This window comes from Xyrauchen texanus, chromosome 6 (assembly GCF_025860055.1).
Source record: "Xyrauchen texanus isolate HMW12.3.18 chromosome 6, RBS_HiC_50CHRs, whole genome shotgun sequence".
In the NCBI taxonomy this organism is placed as follows: domain Eukaryota; kingdom Metazoa; phylum Chordata; class Actinopteri; order Cypriniformes; family Catostomidae; genus Xyrauchen; species Xyrauchen texanus.
The window spans coordinates 50,971,429-50,987,000 of NC_068281.1; the positions used below are offsets into that span (position 1 = coordinate 50,971,429).

Sequence of the window (15,572 nt, forward strand, 5' to 3'; positions counted from 1 at the left end):
TTTCAATCAGATATGAGTAACAAATCACATATCTCTGCACCAGAAAATCGTAGAGACTTGTGGGTTGATTTATTTCAATCAGGATGGCAAGGAGACTTGATAAGTATCACTATGGTAACTGCCTAGCAACCAGATGGGGTTACCCTAGCAACCGAGTAACAAATCACATATCTCTGCACCAGAAAATCATAGAGACTTCTGGGTTGATTTATTTCAATCAGGATGGCAAGGAGACTTGACAAGTATCACTATGGTAACTACCTAGCAACCAGATTGGGTTACCCTAGCAACCGAGTAACAAATCACATATCTCTGCACCAGAAAATCGTAGAGACTTCTGGGTTGATTTATTTCAATCAGGATGTAAAGGAGACTTGATAAGAATCACTATGGAAACTGCCTAGCAACCACATTGGGTTACCCTAGCAACCGAGTAACAAATCACTTATCTCTGCACCAGAAAATCGTAGAGACTTCTGGGTTGATTTATTTCAATCAGGATGTAAAGGAGACGTGATAAGTATCACTATGGTGACTGCCTAACAACCAGATGGGGTTACCCTAGCAACCGAGTAACAAATCACATATCTCTGTACCAGAAAATCGTAGAGACTTCTGGGTTGATTTATTTCAATCAGGATGAAAAGGAGACTTGATAAGTATCACTATGGTAACTGCCTAGCAACCAGATGGGGTTACCCTAGCAACCGAGTAACAAATCACATATCTCTGCACCAGAAAATCATAGCGACTTCTGGGTTGATTTATTTCAATCAGGATGGCAAGGAGACTTGATAAGTATCACTATGGTAACTACCTAGCAACCAGATTGGGTTACCCTAGCAACCGAGTAACAAATCACATATCTCTGCACCAGAAAATCGTAGAGACTTCTGGGTTGATTTATTTCAATCAGGATGTAAAGGAGACTTGATAAGAATCACTATGGAAACTGCCTAGCAACCACATTGGGTTACCCTATCAACCGAGTAACAAATCACATATCTCTGCACCAGAAAATCTTAGAGACTTCTGGGTTGATTTATTTCAATCAGGATGTAAAGGAGACTTGATAAGTATCACTATGGTGACTGCCTAACAACCAGATGGGGTTACCCTAGCAACCGAGTAACAAATCACATATCTCTGCAACAGAAAATTGTAGAGACTTCTGGGTTGATTTATTTCAAACAGAATGGCAAGTAGACTTGATAAGTATCACTATGGTAACTGCCTAGCAACCAGATGGGGTTACCCTAGCAACCGAGTAACAAATCACATATCTCTGCAACAGAACAACATAAAGACTTCTGGCTTTGTTCATGGGACTCAGGGTAGCAAGAATCAATCTATCTATCTATCTATCTATCTATCTATCTATCTGAGGGTCAATATCTATCTATCTATCTGTCTCTCTGTCTGTCTGTTGTCTATCTATCTATCTGAGGGTCAATGTCTATCTATCGATCTATCTCTCTATCTATCTCTCTCTCTATCTATCTGAGGGTCTATCTATCTATCTCTGTATCTCTCTATCTATCTATCTGAGGGTCAATATCTATTTATCTATCTATCTGTCTGTATGTCCATCTATCTATCTATCTATCTATCTATCTATCTATCTATCTATCTATCTATCTATCTAGCAACTAAGTTAAACTTTAAACTACTTTAAACTTTAAACTAATTTAAACTACAAACTAATTTAAACTTTAAACTAATTTAAACTATAAACTACTTTAAACTTCAAACTACTTTAAACAATAAACTACTTTAAACTAATTTAAACTTCAAACTACTTTAAACTTCTTCAAACTTTCTGGTCCAAACTTTCACAAGCCAACTTAAAGTTTGTCTCGATGAACTTTTTTTTCTAGTTATTATTATTCTTCTGAGACTAAAATTACCAAGACTAACTCCTCCTAGAGCTTTTAAGCTACAGGCACCAAACTCGGCACAGACCTTCAGACTAATCCCGAATAGTGTGCTATATCTTTTCTAACTGATCGGACTTACGGTTTTCCTAAAAATGACGATCAAACTCGGAAAAAACTCCCATTGACTTAACATTGTGGAATGTTCAGAAATTCAAATTCCAACTGACATTTTCACACACACAGACAAAAGGGCCTGTCAGCACTGCATCTCTCCCTCTCTCTCTCCCTCAGAGGATTTCTTTTATCAAGCAGCCAAAAAGTAATGACCTAAAATCTTCCTAGCCACACGCTAAAACAGGCTAAAAGCGTGCTAGCATCTATCTGAGGGTCAATATCTATCTATCTATCTATCTATCTATCTATCTATCTATCTATCTATCTATCTATCTATCTATCTGAGGGTAAATATCTATCTCTCTCTCTCTCTATCTATATCTATCTCTCTATATATCTAAGGGTAAATATCTATCTATCTATCTATCTATCTATCTATCTATCTATCTAGCAACTAAGTTAAACTTTTTAACACTACACTGTAGAACTGGCTCATTAGAGTCATTCATTTGGGAATCAGACTACACTGGTCACACTGTATGTTTCACACTGTAGATTCAAAAGAACTGGCTCATTAGAGTCATTCATTTGGGAATCAGACTACACTGGTCACACTGTATGTTTCACATTGTAGATTCAAAAGAACTGGCTCATTAGAGTCATTCATTTGGGAATCAGACTAAACTGGTCACACTGTATGTTTCACATTGTAGATTCAAAAGAACTGGCTCATTAGAGTCATTAATTTGGGAATCAGACTACACTGGTCACACTGTATGTTTCACACTGTAGATTCAAAAGAACTGGATCATTAGAGTCATTCATTTGGGAATCAGACTACACTGGTCACACTGTATGTTTCACACTGTAGATTCAAAAGAACCGGCTCATTAGAGTCATTAATTTGGGAATCAGACTACACTGGTCACATTGTATGTTTCACACTGTAGAGTCAAAAGAACCGGCTCATTAGAGTCATTAATTTGGGAACACACAAAGACAAAAAGGGCCTGTCAGCCCTGCATCTCTCCCTCTCTCTCTCCCTCATTGCACAGATATTTTGTATTGAACATAGCTCTGGATCACAGTGTCATAGAGACAAGGGGGCGGGCTCATTTTACTCAGATGACCAATCAGTCTCTCGGGATCATTGTGAAGCTATCAAGCCACGCCCCAGCAACAATTTAAAGCACCTTAGCAACAACTCCCATAGACTTCTAATGAAAGACATCAAAGGGATATCTCCAGATAGAAGTGTCATAGAAACACAAGGGTGGTCTCGTTTGACTCTGGGCAGCAAACAGCCAATCATGAATCACCTCAACACTCCCTAGCCCCTCCCTAGCAACCATTGTCGAGCACCTTAACAACCAAAATCCATAGAGGGATATCTTCCATTCTGAATGTCACAGAGGCATGGGAGTTGGTTTATATCATTCATACTGACAAGCAGCCTTTGGAGTTTCATGATTGGCAGCTGTCAAGCCACTCCCTAGCAACTAAACAGAGTACCCTAGCAACCATTTAGCAATAACTATATCTCTGCACCAGAAAATCAGAGAGACTTCTGGGTTCATTTATTTCAATCAGGATGGCAAGGAGACTTGATAAGTATCACTATGGTAACTGCCTAGCAACCACATGGGGTTACCCTAGCAACCGAGTAACAAATCACATATCTCTGCACCAGAAAATCAGAGAGACTTCTGGGTTGATTTATTTCAATCAGGATGGCAAGGAGACTTGATAAGTATCACTATGGTAACTGCCTAGCAACCACATGGGGTTATCTTAGCAACCGAGTAACAAATCACATATCTCCCCAGATAGCAAAAAATGTCCGCACGGCTTCGTTTTGCCGCCGTCCCCAAGCTGTCGGCTATAGGTGCGTTCAGACGGCGGGCCGCCCGCTTCATTTTCTCTGGCGGTTGCCTCGCGGCAATCGACCGCGGCCGACGTGCAAGCCGCTTTGAAATACGAGGACAGCTTAGACTCTCAAAATCGACCAGCCATGTTGGCTATTATTATTTTTTGCTCCAAAGCCATTAGGGTTTATAACAGATTCTTGACTCTTGATTCCATGATAAGGTAAGGTTTAGGAAATGACATTTAAATTACTTTGAAACTCTGTGGCGATTATACAGTAATATATGTAAAATATATTGAATTATTTATACACAGGTGAAAATTGTTTACATTTATTTGATTGATGCACATTGAGACAGGCACCAATAAACCAAAAATAATTCCTTTTTGTAAAACTTACTTGGCAATAAATATCTTTCTGATTCTGATTAGGTTTTAAAATAGATATTTAATACAGGGTATGAACAATTTAGCAGAATAAATTGATGAAGTTAGACTTTTCACCAATGCCTGTATCAGTGAACAGTGAAAGACATCTGCAACATGGCCAAAATATCGGGTAGCCTATACTTTAATTATTTTTTATTAATTTGCAACCATGGTGATATCTATCATAAACATGAAAATCCCTGTTTTGACGTGAAGGATAAACTCAATGAAAAGCGAAATTATCCTCTGGTTTCACAGTTGCGCAGAAATTTCGTTTATGTCTACATTTTTCCAACCTCGAATTTTTTTGTTATTTTACCTTTTACAGGTTTTGCAATTTGACCTGTACAAATGTTTAAGAAAGTGTTAAAGTCCCTGTAAAGGTAATACAAAAAATCTAAACACATTATAAATGTTAAAAATGTATTGCTAAAACACATGACAAAGACTGAACAGTGAAGTTCCGCTGTCGCCAAATCTGTTTCCGGTTTACTTTCGTAAGCCCAAAATGTCTGTTTTTACTCGAAGTCTCCAGAATCTTCCGAAAATACGCGTCAGCGATGTTCATCACATTGTTGATGCCTGGTCCCCTGCTCCGACAAGCAAGTGGGACAAGGGCTTTAAACTCTACATATCGAGTTATCTGCACAACTACAAGGGTAAGTATTTTAATCTAATGTGGTGTGCCGGCAGATAGCGGCTAAGCTAGTTCGCCACGTGTTCATTTTTAATGTAACGTTAGTATAGAAGCTTGTTTTTTCTTAGTTTTAAAGCAGACTGTTTGTTAATTTTTGTGATAATTGTGATATCAATTATATTAACTTGGTCTCCTCTCAGTTTCTAATAAAGATCAGGACACCGGTGAAGTCACTGTCAGGGCATTGTGTTACAGGGCCATGAGAAAATCAGATAAACCTCAGTTTGAGTGTATGGTGAAGCTAGAATTAATAAGACCGCAGTTATAGGCTTGTTACTTTAATAGCCCGATGTTCCTGGGGACTCGGCTAAGGTTATTCATGATTAATGTAACTCAAATGAAAACAGTTATTGTAGGCAGGTAAGTTTCCCTAGCTGGTCCCCTCTGTGTAAAATGCGTTCTTATTCAAGTTTTCAACTCAGTCATTCGTTTAAGATGCAATCTTGTGTTATAAGTATTAGGCTATCATGATTATACAGTGAGCAAGCTATATAAATAAGTATTTAATATAATAAGCGTAGAGCAACAACCGAGGGTGTAAGGTAAAGGCTGAATATTGTAGATTTATTACAATATGTTGCATGTTTGAATTAAAATACCTGTGGATATGCAGGAGCACACACTCTACAAAGGCCTGACTGGAGATTTGCCTGATCTATCCGTCCTTCAGGTGAGTAGGAATATAACAATAGCACATTTCACTGTACAGTATGATATATCAACCAAAATCTGTATACCAATATTTCATTTTCTTTTTCCTCCCTTTTACAAACAAATATTCTGCTTCAAAGAAAAAAATGAAATTGATGTTATCATAAGGTTTCTTCATTATGAACTTGTATGCCATGCATAACATACTGTGGATAGAAATTACAGGGAAAGTTACTGGTATGATAATTGTGGTTATATTATATTACTATTATATTTAGTGTATTGCTAATCAATATATTGTTACTTCCCAGATGACAGCGGCTCGCTTCAAGAGCAGGTGAAGCAAGTTGGGACAATGTTGAAGGCGTTTGCTCGCACTGGGCAATCAGGTACAACTTGCAAACAACACCTGTGGTTGTTGGTTTAATTCCCACTGGGGCCACCTGTACATGTAGTAGACCTAGATATAAATGTCATAGTTTAGTATTTGAAGGTCCAGGACTGACTACTTTATTCTTTTATTCTGGGAACCCCTGTAGGTGCAGATCAAACCCTAATGCTGCGACGTCTTGGGATTTTGGCGATGTTGTGCGTAGCATGGACGACAAAATGCTATGCTGCAACGTTTCAGTGCCAATGTGTCTGTTGGAGAGTTATCCCTGACAGGGGATCTGTTACTCCCCCCTAGACACCCAGGAACATTTGGCGTTGCTTGACAACAGTTTGAGGCAGGATAAAGAGCTCCAGCAACGATTTGTAAGTGTGCCGATTTCGTTTATAACGGTATAGGGTAATCTAAAAAGTACAATTAAGATTGTACACTGCATATTCTACAGTCTGAATCCACAGCCTGTCACATTTTAAATTTATGAGAAGCTTCAGAGAAATGTAATTTGTAACATGTTTTTTTGTATTTTCAGCTTCGGTTTTTGGCAATCAAATGTGGGAGGGACCTAAAGACAACCGTGTGGCTGAATGCTTCAGAGTATCTTCTCTAATCACCTTTCCATCAATACAACCTGGACTGGTGTAGGGGATAAAGCATGTTTTAGAGACATGTTCCTGAAGACCATTGTTCAAAGTAAGTTGGATATTTTTTTATATTTAAGTAGATGTGTATGACCTTATTCCATTCAAATGGAATGACAGATCTTTATTTTCTACAGGAGCCATCCGGAAGAACCCGGCAACACAGGATGCCACTGATGAGGCGATCCAGGTTAACGTTATGCGTTACCTGAAAGGAGCATCTGAACATGAAGGTGGAAAAAGGCGCCGCACAGCTGAGAGGGACCCACAGCCGACTCCTTAAACCTAGGCTGACTACTGACACCCCAGCATCACTGACAACTGGAACCCTTTCTTTGTCCTGCAGTCAGTAACATCAAGACCCCTAAAGAAGCCTGCTAAAAGTGTCAGACTACACTCACCCAATCCACACTGTTCACTGTGGAAATTGCTCTTTTTTTTTTTTTTTTTTCTCGTGACCCTGCTTTGAGGGCAGCTCCTTGGATGAATATGGGATGGTTTGTCCTTTTATACAGGCATACGAGGAACCACTGAAGATATGCCAATTTGCACTGCCTCATTCTGGGGTCGGGAAAACCGGTGATTCTTAGCCCAGAAGTCCCCAACCTCTCCAGACATTCTGATTGGCTGTGTTCTCTACAGCCAGATTTTCTGCTGTTAATTATATTTATTCCCACTTGTTGTCATGTGTAAGTTGAATGTCAAAATGTATATTATACCTGCACATTCCTTGATACCAAAGATCTCAATTATTTCATATACAATTTGCTGCTTATTTCATTGTTACAGTGCTTAACTATTCTATTTTTAAATCAAGCTTGTAAATCCTAGATTATACATCTAATACTTGATATTTGCACATTATCTGGTATCAAATATTCTACTTACCGTGACTTTAGTATTGGCTTATTTCATTCCGTCAGTGCTTAACAATTCTATTATAGTTTGTAAATCCTATTTCATACCTCTGATACTTGATATTGCACATTAACTAGTACCAAAAATTCTACTTTCATTCCGTCACAGTGCTTAACTGTTATTCTGTTGTTACATATAGCTTGTAAATCCTTGTGCCACAAGTCAGCATTGCAGTTATAATGGTATATTCTACTCCAGAGCTTTACTCTAAATTATTACCACTTAACCTATTGTTAGAAATAACTTGTAAATATGATGTTATACCTCAATTTATTTGGTATCCTGCACTTTCTTTGGTACCAAATTGCCTCATTGCTTGTGTTTACTGGTAATTCTTTTCATCCCAGAGCTGACCTCTTTATATTATTAACAATTATTGTAAGTGTTACAATAGTGTTTTTTAAAAAAAAAAGAAATTGGAAACCTGCATGTTCTTTTGTGTGTGTATATATAATGTTTGTATTTTTCTGTTATTTATATTTCAGTGATCTGACATCTTGTTTCAATGACAGTTACTGTACTTTGAAATGTGGAATTAAAGCGCCAAATGGAAATTTGTCTGGTTTGATCAATCATTATTCTTGATTAACTGCATGCTATAAATATATATATATATATATATATATATATATATATATATATACATATATATATGCGACAGCAGATCGCTCAAAAAGCGTTTGCCTCCGACGGTCCGCCCGATATAACGGCGGGCGGCGGCTAGCCAGCGGGCCATCCGCGAATCGAAGGCGGTAGGAAGGCGGCTGCCGCTTTTAAAAAGCGGCTGCCGCCGGCGGACCGCCGTCGAACGTGTTTGCGATATCGCCATTCTGCCGCTTCTACTGCCGCCGGGGCGCACCGCCAGCGGACCGCCGACTTCTTGCTATCTGGGTCTGCATCAGAAAAACGTAGAGACTTCCGGATTGACTTATTTCAATCAGGATGGCAAAGAGACTTCATTAGTATCACTATGGTAACTGCCTAGCAACCAGATGTGGTTACCCTAGCAACCAAGTAACAAATCACATATCTCTGCACCAGATAATCGTAGAGACTTCTGGGTTGATTTATTTCAATCAGGATGTCAAGGAGACTTGATAAATAGCACTATGGTAACTGCATAGCAACCACATTGGGTTACCCTAGCAACCGAGTAACAAATCACATATCTCTGGACCAGAAAATCGTAGAGACTTCTGGGTTGGTTTATTTCAATCAGGATGTCAAGAAGACTTGATAAGTATCACTATGGTGACTGCCTAACAACCAGATGGGGTTACCCTAGCAACCGAGTAACAAATCACATATCTCTGCAACAGAACAACATGAAGACTTCTGGCTTTGTTCATGGGACTCAGGGTAGCAAGGATCAGTCCATCCATCCATCCATCCATCTATCTATCTGAGGGTCAATATATATCTATCTGTCTCTCTGTCTGTCTGTTGTCTATCTATCTATCTGAGGGTCAATGTCTATCTATCTATCTATCTATCTATCTATCTATCTATCTATCTATCTATCTATCTATCTGAGGGTAAATATCTATCTATCTCTCTATCTATCTGAGTGTCTGTCTGTCTATCTATCTATCTATCTATCTATCTAGCAACTAAGTTAAACTTTAAACTACTTTAAACTAATTTAAACTAAACTAATTTAAACTATAAACTACTTTAAACTATAAACTACTTTAAACTAATTTAAACTTCAAACTAATTTAAACTACAAACTAATTTAAACTTCAAACTAATTTAAACTATAAACAAATTTAAAATTCAAACTACTTTAAACTTCTTCAAACTTTCTGGTCCAAACTTTCACAAGCCAACTTAAAGTTTGTCTCGATCGAACTTTTTTTCTAGTTATTATTATTATTATTATTATTCTGAGACTAAAATTACCAAGACTAACTCCTCCTAGAGCTTTTAAGCTACAGGCACCAAACTCGGCACAGACCTTCAGACTAATCCCGAATAGTGTGCTATATCTTTTCTAACTGATCGGACTTACGGTTTTCCTAAAAATTATGATCAAACTCGGAAAAAACTCCCATTGACTTAACATTGCGGAATGTTCTGAAATTCAAATTCCAACTGACATTTTCACACACACAGACAAAAAGGGCCTGTCAGCCCTGCATCTCTCCCTCTCTCTCTCCCTCAGAGGATTTCTTTTATCAAGCAGCCAAAAAGTAATGACCTAAAATCTTCCTAGCCACACGCTAAAACATGCTAAAAACGTGCTAGCATCTATCTGAGGGTCAATATCTATCTATCTATCTATCTATCTGAGGGTAAATATCTCTCTCTCTCTCTCTCTCTCTCTCTATCTATCTATCTATCTGACGGTAAATATCTATCTCTCTCTATCTATCTATATCTATCTCTATATATCTAAGGGTAAATATCTATCTATCTATCTATCTATCTATCTATCTATCTATCTATCTATCTATCTATCTATCTAGCAACTAAGTTAAACTTTTTTAACACTACACTGTAGAACTGGCTCATTAGAGTCATTCATTTGGGAATCAGACTACACTGGTCACACTGTATGTTTCACACTGTAGATTCAAAAGAACTGGCTCATTAGAGTCATTCATTTGGGAATCAGACTACACTGGTCACACTGTATGTTTCACATTGTAGATTCAAAAGAACTGGATCATTAGAGTCATTCATTTGGGAATCAGACTACACTGGTCACACTGTATGTTTCACATTGTAGATTCAAAAGAACTGGCTCATTAGAGTCATTCATTTGGGAATCAGACTAAACTGGTCACACTATATGTTTCACATTGTAGATTCAAAAGAACTGGCTCATTAGAGTCATTAATTTGGGAATCAGACTACACTGGTCACACTATGTTTCACACTGTAGATTCAAAAGAACTGGATCATTAGAGTCATTAATTTGGGAATCAGACTACACAGGTCACACTGTATGTTTCACACTGTAGATTCAAAAGAACTGGATCATTAGAGTCATTAATTTGGGAATCAGACTACACTGGTCACACTGTATGTTTCACACTGTAGATTCAAAAGAACTGGATCATTAGAGTCATTAATTTGGGAATCAGACTACACTGGTCACACTGTATGTTTCACACTGTAGATTCAAAAGAACCGGCTCATTAGAGTCATTAATTTGGGAATCAGACTACACTGGTCACACTGTATGTTTCAAACTGTAGAGTCAAAAGAACCGGCTCATTAGAGTCATTAATTTGGTAACACACAAAGACAAAAAGGGCCTGTCAGCCCTGCATCTCTCCCTCTCTCTCTCCCTCATTGCATAGGGATTTTGTATTGAACATAGCTCTGGATCACAGTGTCATAGAGACAAGGGAGTGGGCTCATTTTACTCAGTAGACCAATCAGTCTCTCGGGATCATTGTGAAGCTATCAAGCCACGCCCTAGCAACAATTTAAAGCACCTTAGCAACAACTCCTATAGACTTCTAATGAAAGATTTCAAAGGGATATCTCCGGATAGAAGTGTCATAGAAACACAAGGGTGGTCTCGTTTGACTCGGGGCAGCAAACAGCCAATCATGAATCACCTCAACACTTCCTAGCCCCTCCCTAGCAACCATTGTCGAGCACCTTAACAACCAAAATCCATAGAGGGATATCTTCCATTCTGAATGTCACAGAGGCATGGGAGTTGGTTTATATCATTCATACTGACAAGCAGCCTTTAGAGTTTCATGATTGGCAGCTGTCAAGCCACTCCCTAGCAACTAAACAGAGTACCCTAGCAACCGTTTAGCAATAACTATATCTCTGCACCAGAAAATCAGAGAGACTTCTGGGTTGATTTATTTCAATCAGGATGGCAAGGAGACTTGAAAAGTATCACTATGGTAACTGCCTAACTGATGTCTGGGTTGATTTATTTCACCAGATAGGGTTACCCTAGCAACCGAGTAACAAATCACATATCTCTGCACCAGAAAATCAGAGAGACTTCTGGGTTGATTTATTTCAATCAGGATGGCAAGGAGACTTGGTAAGTATCACTATGGTAACTGCCTAGCAACCACATGGGGTTACCTTAGCAACCGAGTAACAAATCACATATCTCTGCATCAGAAAAACGTAGAGACTTCCGGATTGACTTATTTCAATCAGGATGGCAAGGACACTTCATTAGTATCACTATGGTAACTGCCTAGCAACCAGATGGGGTTACCCTAGCAACCGAGTAACAAATCACATATCTATGCACCAGAAAATCATAGAGACTTCTGGGTTGATTTATTTCAATCAGGATGTCAAGGAGACTTGATAAGTATCACTATGGTAACTGCCTAGCAACCACATTGGGTTACCCTAGCAACCGAGTATCAAATCACATATCTCTGGACCAGAAAATAGTAGAGACTTCTGGGTTGGTTTATTTCAATCAGGATGTCAAGAACACTTGATAAGTATCACTATGGTGACTGCCTAACAACCAGATGGGGTTACCCTAGCAACCGAGTAACAAATCACATATCTCTGCAACAGAAAATCGTAGAGACGTCTGGGTTGATTTATTTCAATCAGGATGGCAAGAAGACTTGATAAGTATCACTATGGTAACTGCCTAGCAACCATATGGGGTTACCCTAGCAACCGAGTAACAAATCACATATCTCTGCAACAGAACAACATAAAGACTTCTGGCTTTGTTCATGGGACTCAGGGTAGCAAGGATCAATCAATCCATCCATCCATCCATCCATCCATCTATCTATCTGAGGGTCAATATCTATCTGTCTCTCTGTCTGTCTGTTGTCTATCTATCTATCTGAGGGTCAATGTCTATCTATCTATCTATCTATCTGAGGGTAAATATCTATCTATCTCTCTATCTATCTGAGTGTCTGTCTGTCTATCTATCTATCTATCTATCTAGCAACTAAGTTAAACTTTAAACTACTTTAAACTAATTTAAACTAAACTAATTTAAACTATAAACTACTTTAAACTATAAACTACTTTAAACTAATTTAAACTACAAACTAATTTAAACTTCAAACTAATTTAAACTATAAACAAATTTAAAATTCAAACTACTTTAAACTTCTTCAAACTTTCTGGTCCAAACTTTCACAAGCCAACTTAAAGTTTGTCTCGACAAACTTTTTTTTCTAGTTATTATTATTAAGTTGGCTTGTGAAAGCCAACTTACTGAAATCCTACTTAAACTTATTATTATTAAGTTGGCTTGTGAAAGCCAACTTACTGAAATCCTATTTAAACTTATTATTATTATTATTCTTCTTAGCGGTGAAATTTCTATACGCTACTCCTCCTAGAGCTTTAACTCCACATACTCCAAACTCGGCACAGACACTCAAACTGTTCTGACTCGAGTTGCTATATCTTTTCTAACTGATCGGACTTACGGTTTTCCTAAAAATGACGATCAAACTTGGAAAAAACTCCCATTGACTTAACATTGCGGAATCTTCAGAAATTTGAATTCCAACTGACATTTTCACACACACAGACAAAAAGGGCCTGTCAGCCCTGCATCTCTCCTCTCTCTCTCCCTCAGAGGATTTCTTTTATCAAGCAGCCAAAAAGTAATGACCTAAAATCTTCATAGCCACACGCTAAAACATGCTAAAAGCGTCTTAGCATCATGCTAACACATGCTAGCATCGCCTAGCGAAGTGCTAAAAATGCTAAAAACGTGCTAGCATCATGCTAACACATGCTAGCATCGCCTAGCCGAGTGCTAAAACATGCTAAAAGCGTGCTAGCATCATGCTTAACACATGCTAGCATCACCTAGCGAAGTGCTAAAACATGCTAAAAATGTGCTAGCATCATGCTAACACATGCTAACATCGCCTAGCGAAGTGCTAAAACATGCTAAAAACGTGCTAGCATCATGCTAACACATGCTAGCATCGCCTAGCGAAGTGCTAAAACATGGTAAAAACGTGCTAGCATCATGCTAACACATGCTAGCATCGCCTAGCAAAGTGCTAAAACATGCTAAAAACGTAATAGCATCATGCTAACACATGTTAGCATCGCCTAGCGAAGTGTTAAAACATGCTAAAAACGTGCTAGCATCATGCTAACACATGCTAGCATCACCTAGCGAAGTGCTAAAAATGCTAAAAGCGTCATAGCATCATGCTAACACATGCTAGCATCGCCTAGCGAAGTGTTAAAAATGCTAAAAACTTGCTAGCATCATGCTTAACACATGCTTAGCATCGCCTAGCGAAGTCGCTAAAACATGCTAAAAACATGCTAGCATCATGCTAACACATGTTAGCATCGCCTAGCGAAGTCGTTAAAACATGCTAAAAACGTGTTAGCATCATGCTAACACATGCTAGCATCGCCTAGCGAAGTGCTAAAAATGCTAAAACGTGCTAGCATCATGCTAACACATGCTAGCATCGCCTAGCGAGTGCTAAAAAATGCAAAAACGTGCTAGCATCATGCTAACACATGCTAGCATCGCCTAGCGAAGTGCTAAATCATGCTAAAATGTGCTAGCATCATGCTAACACATGCTAGCATCGCCCAGCCGAAGTGCTAAAGCATGCTAAAAACGTGTTAGCATCATGCTAACACATGCTAGCATCGCCTAGCGAAGTGCTAAAAAATGCTAAAAACGTGCTAGCATCGCCTAGCTGAAGTGCTAAAAAATTCTAAAAACGTGCTAGCATCTATCTGTCTGTCTATCTATCTATCTATCTATCTGAGGGTCAATATATATCTATCTATCTATCTATCTGAGGGTAAATATCTATCTCTCTCTCTCTATCTATTTATCTATCTATCTGAGGGTAAATATCTATCTATCTATATCTATCTATCTATCTGAGGGTAAATATCTATCTATCTATCTCTCTATCTAACTATCTATCTGAGTGTCTATCTATCTATCTGTCTATCTAGCAACTAAGTTAAACTTTAAACTACTTTAAACTACAAACTACTTTAAACTTTAAACTAATTTAAACTACAAACTAATTTAAACTTCAAACTACTTTAAACTTCAAACTACTTTAAACTTCAAACTACTTTAAACTTCTTCAAACTTTCTGGTCCAAACTTTCACAAGCCAACTTAAAGTTTGTCTCGACGAACTTTTTCTAGTTCCGCTTATTCTTCTTAGCGGTGAAATTTCTATATCTAACTCCTCCTAGAGCTTTAACTCCACATACTCCAAACTCGGCACAGACACTCAAACTGTTCTGACTCGAGTTGCTATATCTTTTCTAACTGATCGGACTTACGGTTTTCCTAAAAATGACGATCAAACTCGGAAAAAACTCCCATTGACTTAACATTGCGGAATGTTCAGAAATTTAAATCTCAACTGACATTTTCACACACACAGACAAAAAGGGCCTGTCAGCACTGCATCTCTCCCTCTCTCTCTCCCTCAGAGGATTTATTTTATCAAGCAGCCAAAAAGTAATGACCTAAAATCTTCATAGCCACATGCTAAAACATGCTATGGTAACTGCCTAGCAACCAGCCTGAAAGAGTGACCAGCTACAACTCCATAGGCCTACATACAATTTATTTTTATTTATTTTTTCTGGTGATTGAATACATTAATTGTGATTATTTATTCCATTATGTTGTTAATAATTAAATTATAAGGGGTTGGGTATTTAAACGAATATAACGGCTGGCCAATTAGATCGTTGAATGTTGCATAACTAATGAGCTGTCATTCTGGATTCTTCCGCTCCTGCTGTCTGTCAATATCTATCTATCTATCTATCTATCTATCTATCTATCTATCTATCTATCTATCTATCTATCTATCTATCTATCTATCTATCTATCTATCTATCTATCTATCTATCTATCTGAGGGTAAATATCTATCTCTCTCTCTCTCTCTATCTATCTATCTATCTATCTGAGGATAAATATCTATCTATCTATATCTATCTCTCTATATATCTAAGGGTAAATATCTATCTATCTATCTATCTTTCTATCTATCTA

The 15,572-nt window shown here is 38.0% G+C and overlaps 1 long non-coding RNA gene across 1 annotated transcript; it reads left to right on the forward strand.

Moving 5' to 3' along the window:
- The first annotated feature begins 5,513 nt into the window (after positions 1 to 5,513).
- LOC127644865 (uncharacterized) lies at positions 5,514 to 7,059 on the forward strand. The gene is made up of 5 exons (XR_007970731.1): positions 5,514 to 5,653; positions 5,946 to 6,023; positions 6,174 to 6,390; positions 6,555 to 6,715; positions 6,801 to 7,059. It is a non-coding gene; the product is annotated as an uncharacterized LOC127644865 (long non-coding RNA).
- The last annotated feature ends 8,513 nt before the right edge of the window (positions 7,060 to 15,572 follow it).